Genomic DNA, 20,429 nt, shown 5'->3' with positions numbered 1-20,429 from the left:
CGTTTGCTGGCTTACATAATAATAATCTCAAATAAATAAATAGATAAATAAACAGTACTGTTGCTAGCTCCAGCTATGATGAACGTGTAATGCGTATAAGGGGGAATGCCAAAGACCACACGCTAGACACGCCACCAAGAGCCAGCAGAAACCACTTGGTGGCGTTTATGTATGTTTCAAGTTATATATAGATCATAATTACACATGTGAATCTTTGGCCACTTTGGTATTTACTTTTGGTTTATAAAATAGTTATAATTTATAATTACAGTTGGAAATCGATTGTTGCAGTTTCGGGCGCTTGGACGAAGTTCACTCAGATGACGAGTGTTGCAAAAAGGTTGCAAATTAAATTTATTTTCTCTCTTCTTTAATTAATACCCAACGACGATTTGTTTTTTAAAGATATTAATCAATACGTTATGGGAAAATGATTATGATTCAGAACGAATACACTTACTGAGATCTGAAGAGAAAACTCGGGAACGGTTCATGACCGGGTCTCCGAACGCCTGTTCTGCACCGTCGCGACGCTATTGCTCACTTCGTTTGCTAATTCCCTATTGTGATTCCTCCCCGATCTCTAACTAGCCGCTTTATTATGCGCCAGCATTCGGCTCTTCCTGGCTGCCACCATGGGTATAACTTTCCTCATCGTCAATCACCGTATCGGACCACGCGTTGATCCTTGTGACGGTCTCCATATTGACTATTCCCTCCGCGTTCCTCAACTGGTAGTTCCCGTCGGCTGTCCTATGCCTGTTTCGGGCCTCTACCCTTTCCCCAATTTCGCACGTTTCCAAAATATGCGTCGTGTCTTCCGGACCTGTGCGACACTTGCAGAGTCCATCGGTCTCCTTTAATTTAAATCTGTGCAGGTAGGCTTTCATATTTCCGTGGCCTGTCATCAGTTGCACGGCCTTCATGCTCAGTCCTGTCTTCCCACATCCTACCTTTTGGCAGTATTTGTAGAGGGTTCTTCCTTTGGTGAATTCTTCCCAATGCATTTGCCAGGATGGATCAGCACCAGAACCATCAATACTTTCTTGTTACTTCTCCTTTCTTGATCCTATTGATGGCTCTGGTGCTGATCCATCCGTGGTTTTTCAGTTCTATTTCTTCCTCTACCGTGGCTTCTCTCGCGAGTCTGTCTGCGGTTATCATTTCCTTAGTTGTCATTCTGCGGCACCATATTAGCGATATTTCCCTACCGCTTTTCTGCAAATCTAGCAAGGTTGCTTTGATTTGCATTATGTCCTTATTTCGTGTGTTAGCGTGCTCGGCCCACCATATGGACATTCTACTGTCCGTTCGAATGGTGACTGGTCCCGGTAGGCTTCTGTCCCGAACCAGTTCTATGGCTTTCTGTACTGCCACGAATTCTACCGCCCTGGAGCTCGATTCGTCTTTTATCCTTAGACTTATCTCTTCCTGTGCGTTTGTTCCTGTCCGAATCACAATTCCTATGCCAGCTTTTCCTTCTTTGGCACTAGCGTCTGTCCATATCTTTGTGTTTCCGACGCTATTTGTCCGATTTTCCCACGGTTCCTCCCATGGCCATGGCAATTTCTTTGGTTCTAGTCCTTTTGGCCCATTGGGGTATCCGTATTTTCCAGCTGGTTTTCCCCTGGGTCTCGGCTTCCAGTTATAGGGGTGGGCTGTTATGTTCCAGCTATTACCTGCAGAGCATCATTCGATGTGGTTCGATAGGCGCCTGTGATTGCTAACAGTGCAGTTCTTTGTGCTGCTGCTAGCGCTGTCCTAGCTCTTCCCATCGAGGCCCTGTATCCCCATATTTCTGCGCCGTATAATACTGCGGGTTTTATAACCCTGTCGTATATTTGACGCATGACCTCTGGTGCCCTAGGGTTGCTTCTTCTGCGCAGTGTTCCCCAGAGCCGGCACATCACCTTTTCCGTTTTTTTCCTCAACAGCTGTATGTGTTGTATATACTGCTGTTTTCTGTCGATTGTTACGCCCAGATACTTTATTGTATCTTTGACCTGGATGATGTCTTCGCCAGTTCTTTCCAGGCTTGGCTGCTACGTTGGCACAGCTCCGCATTCCTTTCATTTTATCTTCCGTAGTCCCTTTCGTCGTTCCTTTTGTCGCCCTGTTGCTCTCCGCCATCCCTTTTTCATTGCTGGTCGTCTTGGCGGTTTTCGCGGGCTCGTTATGTTTCTTCTTATTGCTTGCGGAGGTGGTTTCGTCAGATTTTTGTTTGGTGATAAGATTCTCCAGTCTGGCCATCCTACCCTCCCATTTCTTATCCATTTTTTCCATCTTCTTCCCTATGGTTTCTTCAAAACTTTCCATTTCCTTGGCGGCCTCCTCTGATTTTCTCTTAATGTCCAGTTCCATGGACATTATTAATATAACTTTTAAAAGTAGGTCTATTTTCCGACCCACTATTTTTCCCGCGTGACTAATTGCCTTACTTTCTCAGCCTGCCTCTCCGACAGGTCCACCAAGCTCTTGATTGACATCCCTTTCAGCTCCTCCAGCTGCTCCTCGTCCTTTTTTCTGTCGGCTCTTTAGCCGCCCTTATTTTAGTTAGGGCTGGGTTGTTAAACCAGTCCCCTTCCTTGATTGAGTCCGAAGTTGCCTCTGCGGTCGCTTCTATAGAGGCTATTGTGACCTCCTTACCGCTAATTATATCAATTATCCCACACCGCTTTTTAATTAATAAATGTTGGGACACGTCCTTTATTGGTTTCCCCAGGTACAATAATGTGATTTACCGTTGCAACCAGGTACAACAATAAATTCGGTAGATGTTTATTATACAGATAATTTTTCTTTTTTATAATTTTGCACTCACACAGCTGACCGATAATTAGTTGTTGGTGTCACAATTAATCCACTTAGATTTCTTCTATCTACACGTGTTCGAATTGTTTATAAAAATTATCATTTTAGGCTGTTGTTTTACCGTTAGGCGCGGCGGCTCGGACGGGTCACGCTACCTGCCCGACCCTTTTTCGACGGGTTTTTTCGACTTTTTTACCGTTGGAAATGAATTTCTTTTGTTTTACGTCGTTTTTGCGTTATTTTAATGGAAATTGCACCAAAAAACACTATTTATTCACGCCGATTTTAACAATATCGCGAATGTCTACCACGTACAAAAAATCGTGATTTCAGCGTCTGCTTTTACCGTTGCACGCGGCGGTTCGTTCGGAATTTTACCACTTTTTACACTGTTTTCGGCTATATTTTCGGTATTTGCGATAATATGCACTAATTTCACTATTTAACTGCACTGGATATAAACAATTTAACGTACTGCACTACTTTTAACTCCGGATAATACACGATTCGTTTCCACGTTGGCTATTATACCGATCTTATTTCATTGACTGGTAACCGTACGATTTGCTACCTGAACACGACCGTTCGCTTCGACTGCTCGATGCGGAGTCTTCTACTCTTCTCCTTTCTCAACAACACTGTCTCAACAATACTTTCTTCTCATTTCAACTCTATCCCTCGTTGTCGATGCACGGTGTTTTATCGCTGAAGCTCCTCTCTCCGGTTCTTGGTGGTGGTGGACAAGGCTGGTCAAAGAAACTTTTTTCTGTACCCAGGTTCGCTGAGAATATCGAGGTGGGAATAACTCTTCCAGCTAGGAACTCTTCTTGATAATTATGGTTATAGGCACCAGAAGGCGTCGTCTACCAGGTCTAGCAACTTCTGACACGTTTCATCTAGCCTCGGTACGTGAACCGAAAACTGGTTTTTGGTTGGCTAATTTCACGTTCAATACAATGCGATGTTATATTTTGTATCAAGCCATAATTATTTTCCCATTTCATAAATATTAGGAACATCAGTTAAAGGCCTAATAAATTATACCCGTTACCTATACAAACGAAAGAATTCTACAATTAACGTATAATTAACAAATACAGTAAATCATTAAATTTGTGTCGCAACATACTGCGCGCCTTGAACCATTAGGTTCAAATATAAATATAGTAATAATACTAATAAGAATTCCTAATTCTAAAACTACACAGTTTTCTTAAACTTATATAAATGTAATTACGTCGCAACAAAATTGTTTTTAATTTATAGTGATTATGAGTTATAATAAATAAATAGCTAAGAATAAATAGTTAAATTAATAGATAAATTATTGAATTGATTAATTGAGTTCAATGATTGGATAGATGAATAGATAAATAAATAGAATTAAAATAAAAGTAAAACTGGAATACTCTGTTGAAAACTCACCCCATTGAAGAACTTTGGTTGTGCAGCATAAAACGCGGACAATAATACTCGGCGCGATTGAAAAACGTAGTTACTCTTGACGGTCGCGGACAATGGACTTTCATAGAGCTCTAAAGGCCCTTGGGCTATAAAATATCAAGTTATACCATCTGACAAATGCAGCCCGCTGAACCAAACATACTTATACCAAACAACTAAACTATCTCAACTCGAAATACTATGGGTACATATCATCTGAAGACAATCCGACACTATCCTCCGCACTGGCACTGTTTGTCGCGTCTGAGAATCCCCCCATACGGTTTACAGCGATGATTTTCTCCTCGTACCTTGTTGATCGCGGGGTCCGGTGAGAGTTCTTCATATTCGTCACTACATATCGATCGATCGATTGTTCGGTAGAAGGTTTCACGACCATAGGACCACTCTACGGAGCTTTCAATAATCTACTTGCGCCTGTATATTGAATCTGCCGAAGAATGGCAACTAAATCGTCCTCGTTATAGGCGTGTGGCCTTTTTATTTTATTGCCGAAGCATGCTTTCTGTTTATCCTGACAATTTCGAATTTTCTTGACAGCTTCCTCTCTAGCATTCAATTAAATCGACCAACACCGATGGTATTTTGCAAATCTCGTCTTTTAATAATGCGTCGCTACTGTTTCGTGGGATAAAAATTGTATTGGACGAACCTCGAACGGTCATTCCATTCCAAGGATGGTTCTATTTAATCTCTCCACCTATGGTTCTGGGCGTCGCTACAGCATTAACAATATGTCGGATGTTATTTAATTTACAAAAGGAGACATATCTCTTGTTTGTAAAACAACTTACCTAATCGGATAGTATGACTTTTGGGGTGCTGTAAGTTGCAAAAATAGCCCTAAAATATTCTATGACACTTCGTTTTTGTGTTTTTGACCGCGTGCAGATATAAATTTTGTGAATGCATCTATTCCAACAATTATATGGCCTTTATCCTTCTGCTTTTTGGGAAAGGCCCCAAATGGTCTACATGGAAAATGTTGAGTGGTTCAATCCCCTTGGAGATAGTGTTTAAAAATCCTTTGTATTGTACGGAGACACGGAATGCAACAAGCGATGTACTGTTCCATATATTTTTTCATCCTTAGAACTTATGTAGCGTCCTGCCCACACGGAAGTGACCTAGATCATCATGGGCTGCTGTAACAACTTGTCTCATTCCTTTCGGGATCACACATAAGATTCATTTCACTGTTATTCGGAAAGTTTTTCGATCTCGCAAGCAATAGTTCTTGTAAATGTCCTTCTCGTGTATTGGCATTGGTGGTCTGTCCAGTATGTCGTAATTTTCTCAACTTGAACTATCTCGAAAGAACCCAATCCAACTTCCAGAATGTGCAGGAAAACTTCACATTCTGTTATCACTCTTGCATGGATTTCGATTCAGAGCGTCGACGTGTCCTATTCGATTTCTTGGTCTATACTGGACGTTAAAAGTGAATTCTTGAAGTTCAAGCTACCATCGAGCAATCCGCGGAATCATCTTCTTTATTTGACCGGCGGAATATAGATAATTATCGTCCGTTATTACCGTAAACTGAATTCGCAAAAGTTAATTTTTAAATTTCCTTAGGCTTTCGATAACAGCTACAGTTTACAACTCGTAGGAATGATATTTGCGTTCCGCATCTGCTGTCTGTCGGCTACAGGGCGTAATCTTTCGTCTAAGCCTTGTATCAAAATTCCTGCCAATCCTATCTGGGTTGCTTTCGTGTGGAGTTCGGCAGGACTATGCGGATTAAATAAACTTAAAACAGGTCAGCCTCATTCTCATCTTTTGAAGCTTACGGAATTTCATTTTTTTTTGTGTTCCCCCATCAACTTCGTAATCATAGCGAATAATCCAGGTGTGTTGGAAAGAGTCCACATTCTTGAAAAGTATAGCTGATGAAGAGGTGCAACAAGAATTAATAATTAATAAAAGTATCGCACAAATGTGGACACCAACAAGGATATGTGAAAGTTCATTAAAAGAAATACTTAATTGTCACTCTCTAATTGTATGCCCTTCGATGAGGAAGTAAGATAATGTTAGTAATCTTCGGGTATTACAGTGTAAACAAAAGCAGAATTCGGGTTAAATTATTAAGGCATTAATCTATACTAAAAAGAAATATTAATATTGAATGGAACAACCATGTATGGTTAGTAATTATGAACTTGGAAATGTTTGCCTCCGTATTATTCGGCGAAATTATTATGGTACCAGCACAAGCCGTCGTAGAAATTGGAACCGCGAGTATGTGATCGACCACCGCTTGACGGATGCGATGACGAAGAGGTCACCTCGAGGAAGTCGTTCACCATCTTAGCCGGTACATCCAATTTGCCTATCAATTTGCGACAATTGAAATTCATATCATCTCAACTCGATCAGTGAGAAATCAGCAGAATAATATTTTATAATGTTCTTGTTTTAAAATTATTTATATATATTTAAATATAAAATATTATCATACAAATTAAAGTTTGTAATTAAACCTTAATTGTATTTCATAGCATTAAAATTTTAAAATTCAGTTCATTATTTTTAATATAAACTGTGATGATGGGAAAGTGTTTCAAATTCATTAAATTGTAAAATTAGATTATTTCATATAAATGTTGGTAATGTTTAAATAAAACATTTTATGAAATGTTTGCCTTAAATTTCTCTGCATTTGGCTACTGGCACCTTTGGGTTATGAAATAACAATTTATATATGCGGCATGGTTTCCCATCTATATCTAAATAGATCTAGATATCTTGAAAGACAACAGCAACCCCAGGGTGAGTGACGTCAATGGGGCCCGAGTTCCTTTTCCGTGTTGAAGTATCCTGACTTGGCGATTGCATTAAGGGTATATAGGGCTCAGCTTCTGTTCCATAGTCATATCATGCAATTGTCGGCTGTGGTCATATCTCGCGGGGTCCTTGGCTTAATTGTCTGGGTCAAGATGAGACCATCCCAATAAAAACCTAAATGCCAAGGTTGAGTTAAGCCGAAATGATGCATGGCTAAATAGATCAATCTATCAATCCAACTACAGAGTAATTCCTGTCCTCGTGTAATAATAGGGTTGCCGTTACCGCTACATAGCCTCTAGCCTTTTGTGCTGTAGCTCTCGTGGGAACATCATGAAAAACTTTTATTCATTTCCACCCCCCTTAGGGTAAAGTAAGCCCAGATATAAAATTAATACTAATCATCTTCATAATATCGAGTGATAGTACTTCACTTGATAAGATGAGCGGTTAAAATATTTAATCAAATCCTGGAACAAATTGGCGAGCCTGCAACTATGAATAAAATTAGAAACTGTTCCATACTCGTTTCTACAAAGAGCGAGGACCAGTCTAAGAAACTCCAAACACTGTCTTGCGACCTCCCTGTGACCGTTAAGCCCCACTCCGCTCTGAATCACTGCGGGTCGTAATAGCTCGCCGTGCACTTCTCCTTGCACATATGATGAAATTATAGAAAAACTAAGACCATTTGGAGTGGAGAATGATCACTCAGACGAGAGATGGAGTAACCACTTCTACGGATAGTCTGATCCTGAATGTTAAGAGAGGTCTCCCAGAGAGTTTGCTGTCACTCCTTTTTTTTCTTTCTTTTGTTCTGGCCTTGTTTTCCCAGCTCGTACGCAGTTGATGCACTTGTGGATTTCTGTTTTACAGGAGTTATCCTCATGTTTCTCTCCACATTTATAACATGCCGATTCTGTTACCGTACAGTTCTTGTGACTGTGCCTGTAGCGACAGCATCTCATGCAGATCAGAACACTTCTGAGCATATCCACAATTACTGTGCGCTCTTTCATTATTTTGTTGAATATTTGCGGGGCTACCTCGAAAATCCAGTTTTGTCTCTGGAATCTACTGTTCCACGGGATTTTCTTGATGATTTTAATGTGGTTTACTTCCGGGTGTTGCTCCATGATTGTCTTTACCTCCTCGTTTTCATTCTTTATGTCCTCGATGATCTCGGCTTTTATGTTGCTGGGAATCCCGATTACTTTTATACGAGGATTCAGCCTGATGCCTTCTTTAATTTCCGCCGTTTTTACTGCTTCCATCTACTCCTTCACCGCTTTCTTTTGTTCCGTGGTTTTACATTCGACCAAAACCGATCCGTTTTTAAGGACTCGAATGCCCTTAAATCCCGTCTGCAGTTCTTTTGTTGTCATGTGTTTTTTTAGTTCCGTCTTTGTTTCTTCCCCTGTCTTGTTGGTGAAGTTGACAATTATTTCGTTCTTCTGTTTGTTCTTGTCCGGGGGTGTCCATGCTCTGGTCGTTTCCTTATTTTTGTTCAGTATTGTTGTCTTATTTCCCGTCTTACTTTGTAGGGCTTTGGCATAAGTTACTTTGTTTGTATTAAATTCCGTGTGTGGTTTCTCCGTCTGTCGTATCTTTTCTAACTTCTCAATTTTGTCTTCCATTCGCGCCATTTGCTCGCCCATTTTTGTGAACAGCTTTTCCATGTTGCTGTTTTCATCTTGTTTCCGTGATTTCCTCTCCATTAGGTCCGCTATGTCCCCTATTTTTTGGAGGGTTTGGCAGACGACAGTACGATCTCCAATACCGTACTGCATCTTTTTTGATGCCTGATGGATTTTCGTTGTTCGTCCCCTGATGACCTCTATACATAACTTTATTTTCTGATTTAATCGGGTGACCTCCATCCCTATAAATAAGTACACTCATTGTGAGTCCCGTCAGTTCCTCCTCCTTCGCGTCAAAATCGGTCTCTCCAGAGGTAGCCTCCATCCCTTCGTTTGCCTCTTTTTCTATAGCTTCCGTTATTTCGATGTCCATTGTCTTCTTTCTGGTTAGTCTTTTCTCCATTTTTCTGGTCGGTTGTGTCAGTTCTCGTTATTAATTATGGCGACTGCCCCTGGCTGCTGACTCGTTTATCAAGATGGCGCTAGTGCAACCGATTTTTAGACAAAATTGGTGACTGCGCTGGTGTGGCGCTGTTGTAATCAAATGGTGGACGCGATGAGTTAGTAGTTTCTGACAAGATGGTGTGTGTGCCCGGTTTTAAAGTTTAGAGTATCTTGATTATCGATCTTGTATGATTTATTTCCACCCACTGTATTAAATTTCTGTTCGTATTACTTGGGATTCACTGAATTGTTCACTAGATTGTGTTTGTTCAAATGTTAATAAACGATCCTACCTTGTTGTGTCCAAATGCCAAACGTTAATATTTGATCAGTCAGCTTTCCGGTGCTTCCGATGGGTTTATCGGAATTCTTACACTTACACTGCTGTCCGATAATTCGTTGTTGGTGTCACAAATAACTGCACGTATATTGTTAATTATAATACCGTATTTAAACATCATCAACATTGCATTCGACCAGTACCGATCCATTTTTAAGGACTCTCTTTGATGCCCTTAAATCCAGTCTACAGTTCTTTTGTTGTCATATGTTTCTTTAGTTCTGTCTTTGTTTCTTCCCCTGTCTTGTTGGTGAAACTGACAATTATTTCGTTCTTCTGCTTGTTCTTATCTGGTCCATGCTCTGGTCGTCTCCTTCTTTTGTTCAGTCCTGTTGTCTTTTTCTCTGTCTTGTTTTGCAAGGATTTGGCGGAGGTTAGTTTGCTTGTTTTATCCTCCATCTGAGGTTTCTCTATTTGTCGTGTCCTTTCCATCTTCTCGATTTTGTCCTCCATGCGCGCCATTTACTCGCCCATTCTGGAGAACTGCTTTTCCATATTACTGTTTTCGTCCTGGTTCCTGAACTTCCTTTCTATTAGGTTCGCTATATCCCCTATTTTTTGCAGAGTTTGGCAGACGACAGTACGATCTCCTATTCCGTACTGTATCTTTTTTGAGGCCTGATGGATTTTCGTCGTTCTACCTTTAATTAATTCTATTTAATTGCTGTCACTTCTATGTCCCTCCCCCATTACGTTGCTTCAACTGCCAACAGTTCGGACACTCAGTACATGAAAATTCCTGTACCAATCCTCCAAAATGCCCCAACTGTAATCTCAGTCGCTCATCAAGATATAAAGGCTTGTGAAAAATATAAGTAGGAGATAAGACACCAAAACGTTCTCATGTAACCCTTGCGAGAAAATATATCACACCCTTCTCCCCAATTCAATTACTCCTTCCCAAAAATATCTTTTACTTCTTTTCCTCCTTCCTCCGCCTCCTCCTCTCGAAATATCACCCCTACTCCATCTCCCATTCGACCAGATCGACAGCTTATGGTCAAGTTGAACCCTCCCCCTGCCATTAAACCTCCCCCAATTCAACCCCTTAAAACCTTCGCCAAAAACAGCAAGGCTTCACGTCAATCCATGCCTCGCAACTAGGTGTCGGAATCATCCCTATCTGAATCCGAGACTATACATATTCGCATTCAGCCCTATTATTCAATGGAACCTGTGTGGTTTCCACCAAAAATTCGCAGAGTTAAAAATATTTTGTCGTGCCCACAACCCTCTCTTGTTTCACTCCAGGAAAGAAACTTTTCCCCTTCCATCATTCAGAGGATGTTCGAAATGAAAGGACAGAACGGAAGCTTCTCGCGCCTCCAGTGGTGTAGTGTAATATTGGTCCCGTGAATCTCTAGATTTCCAGTCTTTCTCTTTAGATCAAACTTTGAGGCTGTTGTTCTATACGCTCTCACTTACACTACCCCGTCGCCATCTGCAGAATATATATACCTCCCTCCAATTATGTCTCCCTCGATGAACTTTCTAAGCTCATCAGAACAGAATTGTAGGACAGGCTTGAAAAACTTAATGTAGCGCCCATTCCAACTCTATAGCTGGACTGTATCCTGAAGGCACTTGAAATGCCAACCCATCCGATTTCCCAAATATTTTAGCTGAGCTTTTTCCTCAGCCTGAAGAAACGAGAACCTCCCAACCCTTGTCTGATTTTACTGGATCCACAAAAAACCCTACCTTTGTAATTTGGAATCCATTAATCTCTCATTTTCTTATACATAGTATCCTCTGCCCTCTGTCGCCATTCCTTATAACATTCCTTTCCCTCTGTAAAGAATCTTCCTCCCAAAGCCCTCTCCCACTTTCTGAACATTTATAATATCAATATGGAAGAAAGGCAAACTCTGGACATCTCCCGCAAGCTACCGTCCCATTTCCCTCACCGACTGTTTGTGTAAGGTATTCGAGCATTTGGTTCTCAACCGCCTATCTTGGCTTCTTGAATCCCATTCATTGCTATATGATTTTCAGTATGGCTTTCGCTTTGGTCGATCGATTAATCATTTGGTGGGCTAGATAATCATATGCTTATAAGAAATGCTTACTCCGACAGAAAACACCTACTGACACAAGAAAACATCTACTGACACTATCATTGGATTTACAAAATGTATTTGATAAAGTCACTAGGTAAACAATCTCCAATAATAAATAAATAATATAACTAATATAAGATAATAAATAACAATAATCAACAATCCACACTGCTTCGGACTCATGGGTAATATCCTGAACTTTCTCAAGAATTTTCTCAACATGAGATCTCTCAGAGTCTGTTCGGGAGGTTTTCTTTCCTCCAGCTTCAGCTCTCCTTGTGTCCCTCAGATTCAGTTCTAAGTCCTACTTTATTTGTAATTTCCCTTGACTAAATTCCTCGACTGAAGGCTTACTTTCCGATTTGTTTTTAACGCTCCTTCAAAACGCATTTTGCTCTGCTATCTTCCGCAAATCTAACCTCTACTTGGAGTCATCCACTTATTCTGGACCGTCTTATCCCTAACTACACCTCTCGTACTTCGCATGATTCTTTCTAGGGCTGGAATTGGCTTGTTGCATCCCCTCCTTGTCCGCTACTTCAGTTTTCCACAGTGAACCTTCACTACCCATTCCAAAAACATACATTTTATAAGAGTTGTCCTTGCCTTATTCGGTCCAAGTTCTATAAACTACTCCACTCTTACCCTGGCCACAAGGACATATATACCGATGGCCCCAATCTCGCAGCGGGCTTGGCAGTGCATTTGTGATGGACAACCGGCCATTTCATTTCAAGCTCCCTGAATAAAGCTCAGTATTGACCGCTGAACTCTTCGCGATATTCAAGGCTTTATCCTAAATCACAACACAATCCTTCGAAGAATGGCTAATCCTGATCAACTCTCGAAATTTTTCTTGGAATAGAAGTTCCATCATCCGTACCCTCTATCTGAATGGGATCAAAACAAGTTTACTGTGGATCCCTTCTCACGTTGGTATACCGGAAAATGAGCGCACGGAGAGTCAGGATAAGCAGTCTCCTCTCCCCTCCCCAGCACGGATGTTTTTATCCATACTAATCTTATCCTTTTCGTTTTTTGTTTCACAAAAAAGGAGGTACAAATTCGTTGGGCCTAGGAGGCCAATCACAACAGGCCCTCAGGTTAAAACTGATTTTTTTCTCCTCTTCGCGTTCCTTTCCTTCATTACCATGTCGCAGCTTTCGCCCTCGCCCAAATATAATAAACGTTTGTAAATGTCGGAAAGCGTTTTACAAGCTGAGTCCAGAAAGTTGCACAAAATCTCCATTAATCGCGAAATCTCCCGACGATAGCTTTGACGATGTCGGATTGATGAGTCTTGGACTTACCGAGTATCTGCAAAAAGAAAATGCAGAGCTTTAAATTAATTTAAACTAAAACTAATTAATCAACTTTGAGTACTGTTAATCAAGCAAGGAGATCCTACAAGACGCCCTTGCTAAACCCACCCCGGCCCAACCAGTACATCAACCTTCTGAGACACCAAATCAACTCACATCTCTACCGTTGGAAAATGAAAACCCAGATAATTGTTTCACCTTGGTGGGAAAAAGCAAGAGAGGGCGGCAACAAAGCGAAGCAGGCAACTGCTTCCAAATCAGAACCCAAGCCGGCGATTCAATCAATCCACCCAATCGAAAGACAAGGGCCATCTTTCGAAGACAGCCGAAAATTGCTCATAGAAGATTTAAGAAAACAGAATGAAGACTTGCGAAAGCAGATAGCCGAACAAACACGGACAAAGGATGCCCGCAAGGATCCAGTCTGGGCCCTACTCTATGGTTGCTGAACATGAAGGGATGGTTCCGCAAGATGGAGTGATACGGCATGCGATTCTATACGGAGCCGAGATATGGGAAGTTAGAGGGGACACCGAAAGAATAGGGAAACTGGCAGCCGCACAGAGATCAGTGCTGATTGCGATAACGGGCGCGTACAGAACTACATCCTGGAAAGGAGGAAACTGCATGACGAAAGGCAGTACGGATTCAGGAGGAACAAGTCAACGATAACGGCGATAGCGGACCTTCTGAACTGGATAAATACAGAAACAACAAAAGGAAATCACGTAGTAGCTGTGGCACTAGATTTAAAAAACGCATTTAATGAGGTCACGCTACCAACTTTTGTAAACTAATTAAAAAAAGGTAACATTGGACGGAAGATGGCAAAATCTATAGCCAGCTTCATGAGCAACCGCAGAGTACACAGTAACGGAGGTACCATGAGCACGGACAAAGGATGCCCGCAAGGATCCAGTCTGGGCCCGACTCTGTGGTTGCTGAACATGAAGGGATGGTTCCTCAAGATGGATACCGCCAACATCAATGACTGCGGAATAAGAATCCAGGAGTTTGCGGACGATCAGATTATTGCGCTCAGCAATAAAGTGATCAAAGGACGGCTGGACTCGGCATAGCAGGATTGCTGGGACAAATGTAGGAAGTTAGAGCAAACTACAGCGCGACCAAAACGGAAGCCATCTGGATTTGGAGTGACGTCAAAAGGAGAGCACAGTATCTATCACTTGGTGAAGTATCCATACTACCAGCCGATAAGCTCAAGTATCTGGGTATCACCATTGATAGACGAGAGCAGTACGTAGATCACGTTCAAGAAGTCAGGACAAAGGCAGTCGAAATTACGGCAGAATCGCGGCCGAAACTCTGAAGACAATTTATTAAAGAGTGATACGGCCCGCGATTCTATACGGAGCCGAGATATGGGGAGTTAGAGGCGACACCGAAAGAATAAGGAAGAAACTGGCAACACAGAGATCAGTGCTGATTGCATTAACGGGTGCGTACAGAACTACATCAAACGACGCACTTCAAGTCATAGCTGGAACGTCGTCGCTGCATATTGATGCAGTCACTTAGGCTTGGGCAACGGTAAGGTACGGTTACCTAAACGAATCCGAGAAACCAGACCTACAGAACAACCATGGCCATGGGGGCAGTCCTGGAAAAATCCAACGGACACAAGTCCAAACACATAACTCATCGCCGTCACCATTTCATAACAGCAGCGACACGCCAGCGCAGTCACCAATTTTAAAAATTGTAAAAATCGGTTGCACCAGCGCCATCTAGTTACAGTCTTGTCAAACGAGCCCGAAGCCCGGGGCAGTTGCCAATTCATCAAAGGAAGGATCATCCAGGCGCACTCGCCCTAATTAATACCGTGAAACACAGACCGATAATAATAAATAGGGTGCTATTTTCCACTAGTGCTATTTTCCATCTGGGCACAGCCCCAATAAAATGCTTCATTAACAATAACTGACATAACCGATCAGACAAAATGGAGAAACGAATAACTAGAAAGAAAACAATAGGCATTGAACTACCGGAAGCCACCGAAAGAGGCGAACATGAACGAACGGAAGGTAACTCTGGAGAAACTGACTTGGATGCGAAAGAAGAAGAATTAACGGACAGAGCTCAAAGTTGAGGTTACTCAACTTCGAATATTGCTAACAAAGCAAGGAGACGAGCTCTCCGCAATGCGGATATTGCTACAAGACGCCCTTACTAAACCCACCCCGGCGCAGTCAGTACGTCAACCTAAAGAAAATGAAGATCCGAATGATGGATTCACCGTGGTGGGAAAGAGGAAAAGGGGCCCCATCACAGCCCGCCCAAATCAGCGACCGTCAAGACGACCCAGCCTACTCAGGTAAGTGACCAAACTACTAACTCACTAAACACTTCTCCTCAAGCTACCACAGTTCCAAACACTTCAGGAACTCTCTCACAATCTTCAACCTCACTACCTATGCCAACTATTTCGGCGAACCCAAATCCAATCACCGCTCCTAAAAAGGAAAAAGTCCCACCCATCGTTCTTCGTGACACGAAAAAATACTCAGAAATCCTTCGAATTGCGAAAGAGAGTTCTATAGAAATTACTGCAATTTTAAGCCGAAAGGACGGAACTCTGCTTTCTCAGATGTTCGCTCAAGTACAGACAGACGCCCTGAACAAGCAGACGGAAAAGCTGGAAAAGAGCGAAAAGAAGAAAAGATTCCGAAGATCTTAAAGGAGAAATCAAAATTCTCACTGCTACAATTATGGACATCAAAAAGATGCTATGGAATTAAAGACTCCCGCTGCCACAGAAACCCACACCCAGACACCAGCTAAACTGGCGCAATGGTCAAACCAAACTAAAGACCCAGACGATGGTGGGAAAAAGGAAGAGAGGACCCATCACTCCACTTCAGGAAAGCCAGCTGCCGAAGGCCGGCAACAAGGGGTAACAGGCTTCCAAAACTGCTTCCAAATCACAACCCAATCTGGTAGCCAAGCCGACCATTCAATCTACCCAATCGAAAGCCAAGGCTAACGTACATAACCGTCGATTACTAAATTTGCCACCAATTCAAAACAAGCCGATCGCCAGGACGGTCCCACAGCCACCACCGAAACAAATAACCACCAGCCTGTGCAGTTAAGCAGCCAAGCCACTAACCAAACCTTAACCACCACAGCAAAAACAGTGCCAATCATTTCGGCGACTGTTTCTCAAACTCCCTCAAAAAGGAAAAAAATCCCACCTATAGTGGTCCGTGACAAGAAGAGGTTCATGGAACTCATTAGAATCTCCAAGGCACAATCAATTAATATTATCACCCGAAACAAAAAGAAGAACATTTTCTTATTCGTCGCCACAAGTGACGATTACCGAAAACTCACTACTCTGCTTGATGAAAGGAATTACCCTTACAATTCCATTCCATTCCAACTATTGTAACGGTTGACGAAGTGACGCTTCCACCCAAAATCTCTTCAAAGGTGCAAACCTTCAACAAAGGTGGAAGGCAATTGATGCTGGATCTTCGGAGTGTAGGACTTTCTGTGAATGCGCTAAAATCGCAAACTATCGAGATAAAAGCTCTCAGTCATCAAAAAAAGTCGTAGTCGATCCAAGCTGTACTTTCAAACTCCTAGGCCAAGCAATGCCAGCTCTCAAAAGGTCGGGTAGTATATCTATTTAACACGAAAAATAGCCTCGGAGCAAATCCAGGGTCCGCTGATTCTGGAACATCGGTTCCGGCCCACTAGCACGCCGACAGGTCACGCTTACACTAGAAAGTAATAGCAAAATATTAGGCCGTATGTTTGAGAATTCCAGAACCTCACTTAACAACGGCTTTGGATCCTGGAAACATTGATCCCATCGATATACCGTCTATTGACGTCAGGACCAGTAATGAGTGGGTTAACAAGATCGATGGACCGGGAGGTGCGCGCAGTTAGAAAATTGCTGCGACTGTCCAAATGCTTTCTTTCATGCAGAACTAGAAGCTGTAGGATACGAAATCCTGCTGCTGAGATTGGAAAGCATTAAAGGTCTAAAAACATCCCCGATAATCAATGGGAAAGTAGCGAGGGTGGTTTGGACAAAGAAACCCAAAATACTAAAGTGAGACTAAAGCTGAACAGAGTGATTTTAGACAAGGATGTATGGAAAAGAAATCTCTACAAATCCTACGACGGCCAAGTCCTGAAAGACCCAGCGTGCACCAAGAACCAGCACGATCGCAAGTGGCACTAGTGCTATTGAGTGGAAAGGATTTTATAAACAGCATCAAGTTCAGAAAAATATTTTTCCCTCGAAGTCCGGAATATCTCGAGGCGGGATGAAAGATCGATGCTGTAGGGCCGGCCGTGGGGTTGTTGTAACGCAGTATCACATCATGCAACAATGCCATAGAACACATGATGCTAGGATGAGTAGACAATATAGTGCAGCAAACTATACAGCCAGATATTTAGAACAACAGAACTACTGTCACAAAAGAGCGGAAAATTAACACCGCCAAGGGTTTAAGGATGCCTGACATCGTTGCTTCCAGGCTGGGGAAGACTTACATCCTCGACGCTAAAGTGATTAGCGACAAATATCATGATCAAGCGCACCGCGAAAAAGTCGCCAAGTACGCTGATGATTCCAAGTTAGTGACCACGATACATAATAACACCAACGCAAACTGGGTCACAGTATTGAGCTTTACTTTGAATAACAAGGGTGTATGGAGTACTCAGTCCGCAAACTCTCTTCTTGGCCAAAAGCTACTTAGACACAAGGACATAGCTCTGATCTCAACGCTAACTTTGATCGGAGGTTTAGCCGCATGCAGGAAACTCAATCTTAGGTCTTCAACATCCAAGCAGTCCCCTCTCACTAGACCAACATCTAGACTCAACACCAATCCCAGAACTGGTATCGGATGAAGTTAAGCTACCTTAGTCCCAAATTGAAGCGAACATCCACCCTCGACAACATGGTGGACAATATTGGAGTCCGTCCTCTGGTGGTGGAACATTGGTGGTTACCCAGTATAAGAAGAATATGTAACCATGTATCTTGTATAGGCTCTTTAATATATTTATGATATCCGAGGCATTACCGAATGCAATCAAGAATAATCTTCAACGAATAATCATAACGATCAAAATCGACGACCGCCAACGGGTGCAGCGAAAACATCTTGTGGCGACCGCCACGACCCTTTAGGCCACCACGCATTCAACGCCTGTAGATGTATACCATCAACACATGAACACCATTGCATCACGGATGCAATTGCAAACGGATCACGTAAGGCACCACACATATAGGTACCCTCAAACAAATCGAAACGCCCCAAGACGAACGACGTCCTGCTACAACTTCGATGGCAGCTGATCCCGTAAAACTCCGCGCTCGGGTTGAGATCCCCATCTCATCAGCAGTCCCTGGGCGTTTGTTTGCGTGATAGCGAGTGCACTCCGAAGGAAGCTGTGCGTTCCACGGCAGTTCCACTAGGAGGGGAGTCATGTTGCGGCCGCCACGACCCTTTAGGCCACCACGCATTCAGCTACAACACGTTCAAAGGTTGGCAAAGCCTGTGGATTGGTACCATGCAGTTCATAAATTATAAGTTAAAATAAACAAGTTTGATTGAATTAGTGTTTTTAGTTCTGCAAATTTCTTCCAAAAATAGTAATGAGTGTTCAGACAAGCAATCGCGTCGACAGCCATTTATTTCGATTGACCCGATCGATTCCTACAATTGACGTGCGTACGTAAAAGAACGAACCTGAACAGACAAGGGCAAATCATCGCTCTACGATCAAGTTCGTTATGTGTGTATGTGCCAGCGAGCTAGTTTTAGTGGGGACGGGAATTATATTTTCTGCACGTTCTGTGTTCTGTACTCTGTGTTTCAAGGTAAGTTAGTTTTCTATTTTTTTAATAATAATTTCGTTTTTTTTAATGTCATTCTAGTATTTGTACACAATATGGAATGGTCAAATTGTACAGTTTTACAATTAATAGAAGCATACAGAGAACGGCCTGTCTTATGGAACTCAACTGACTTTTATTATAAAAATAGGAACCGAAAAGAGGATGCCTGGAAAGAATTGGCGGAGATTTTCGGGACTGACAGCTCTAAAATTAACTACTATTGCCATAGTTGCAAGTTCAAATCCCGTAGGGACATGCTCGTAAATATAAAAAGGAAAAAGATCTTTTCTGGGATGATTTATAAATTAAATAAAGTAGTAAATAAATTAAATACAATCGGTAGTTTGGAGCCCATGTGAAGCAATAAATCCAGTCCAAATAAACCGTAATTGGTATAAAGGATGTCCTAAAATATAACAAACTTATTTATTTATTCTTAATTATTTGTTTTATGTTGTATGGCTTAATTATCTGAGTAATTTCTGATAATTATCTGATTTATTTTTTAGAAGACCATATTTCCACACTAGACTAGAATAATCATATTCATATACATTATAATTTGTTGGACTTGTCGCTTTCTAAAGTTGTGACGAAGGTGTTACAGCAATTATTGCAAAAATCACGTTAAGAGCATTCTTTTGGAATACTGTGGATATGGGAATAAATAAACGGGTAGGAAAGAAGAATTTCAAGGAAAATGAAATAGTAAGCTTATCGTTTATTTAAAAGGTGATTGTTGGATTTATTTAACGTTTTATTTTTTTTTCAGTATTTTTATATCTGCCTAGGGCAATGGAAAAAGTACAAGTGGCAGTCAACAAAATCTACAAATTGACGAAAGATTGGAAAATTGAACTTAATAGCTCCAAATCTGTCCACGTTAATTTTGCATTAAGGCGAAATAATAAAAACTTAATTATATCACTCAATGGATGCCCGATTCCTCAAGCAAAATCAGCAAAATACCTTAGAATTCTTCTTGACGGTAGATTAAATTGGAAGCATCACGTTAGACAAAAAGCAAAACACATTAGAACCAAAATAAAACAACTATACTGGTTAGTTGGAAGATACTCTCAACTTGATCTAAAATCAAAGAGGTTGATCTATAATACAATTATAAAGCCAATTTGGATCTATGGGGTGCAAATATCGGGTTGCACTAAAAATTCAAATCAGTTAGTCATACAACACTGTCAAAATAAGGTTCTTCGATTAATTACCAATGCCTATCGCTATGTAACCGGATTTGCGAAGTTGTGCAGGATTTCGCTTTGAAACACGAAAGAAGATTACTATATCATACTAACGTGGAAGCAATACAACTGTTGAACAGCGCGCAGGATGTCAGGAGATTGAAACGAATAAAACCATACGAACTTTTAGTGTGTACTATTAGTGTAAAATATAGCTTTAAGCTAATAATTAATAAATAATTATAATTTTATAATTGAGGAATATATACTGATGTATTTTCACACTTGTCTTGCTTGTTAATTAATCCAAGTACATAGGAAAACTAGTAATAAATTAAATGTAAATTAAGATTGTACTAAGCGTATCTAATAAAGATGTTATAAAAAAAATTCAGTATTCTTGATCCCAAAGATCATTGCTGCAAATATAATTACAGCTATCTGTGCAGCTGGCAGAACACAG

The 20,429-nt window shown here is 41.4% G+C and overlaps 1 long non-coding RNA gene across 2 annotated transcripts; it reads left to right on the top strand.

Moving 5' to 3' along the window:
* The first annotated feature begins 15,036 nt into the window (after positions 1 to 15,036).
* Positions 15,037 to 19,447, top strand: LOC143199843 (uncharacterized). Of its 2 annotated transcripts, none has more exons than XR_013006556.1 (2): positions 15,037 to 15,209; positions 19,277 to 19,447. It is a non-coding gene; the product is annotated as an uncharacterized LOC143199843 (long non-coding RNA). The 2 variants fall into 2 exon arrangements; XR_013006557.1 differs by lacking the exon at positions 15,037 to 15,209 and adding an exon at positions 19,090 to 19,223 and having other exon boundaries at positions 19,277 to 19,413.
* The last annotated feature ends 982 nt before the right edge of the window (positions 19,448 to 20,429 follow it).

The sequence above is a fragment of the Rhynchophorus ferrugineus genome, unplaced genomic scaffold, assembly GCF_030347505.1.
Source record: "Rhynchophorus ferrugineus isolate W39M unplaced genomic scaffold, kcgeb_rfMv2 rfM7, whole genome shotgun sequence".
In the NCBI taxonomy this organism is placed as follows: domain Eukaryota; kingdom Metazoa; phylum Arthropoda; class Insecta; order Coleoptera; family Curculionidae; genus Rhynchophorus; species Rhynchophorus ferrugineus.
The sequence above is the reverse complement of the archived record's forward strand: the minus strand, read 5'-3'. Positions and strand labels throughout refer to the sequence as shown.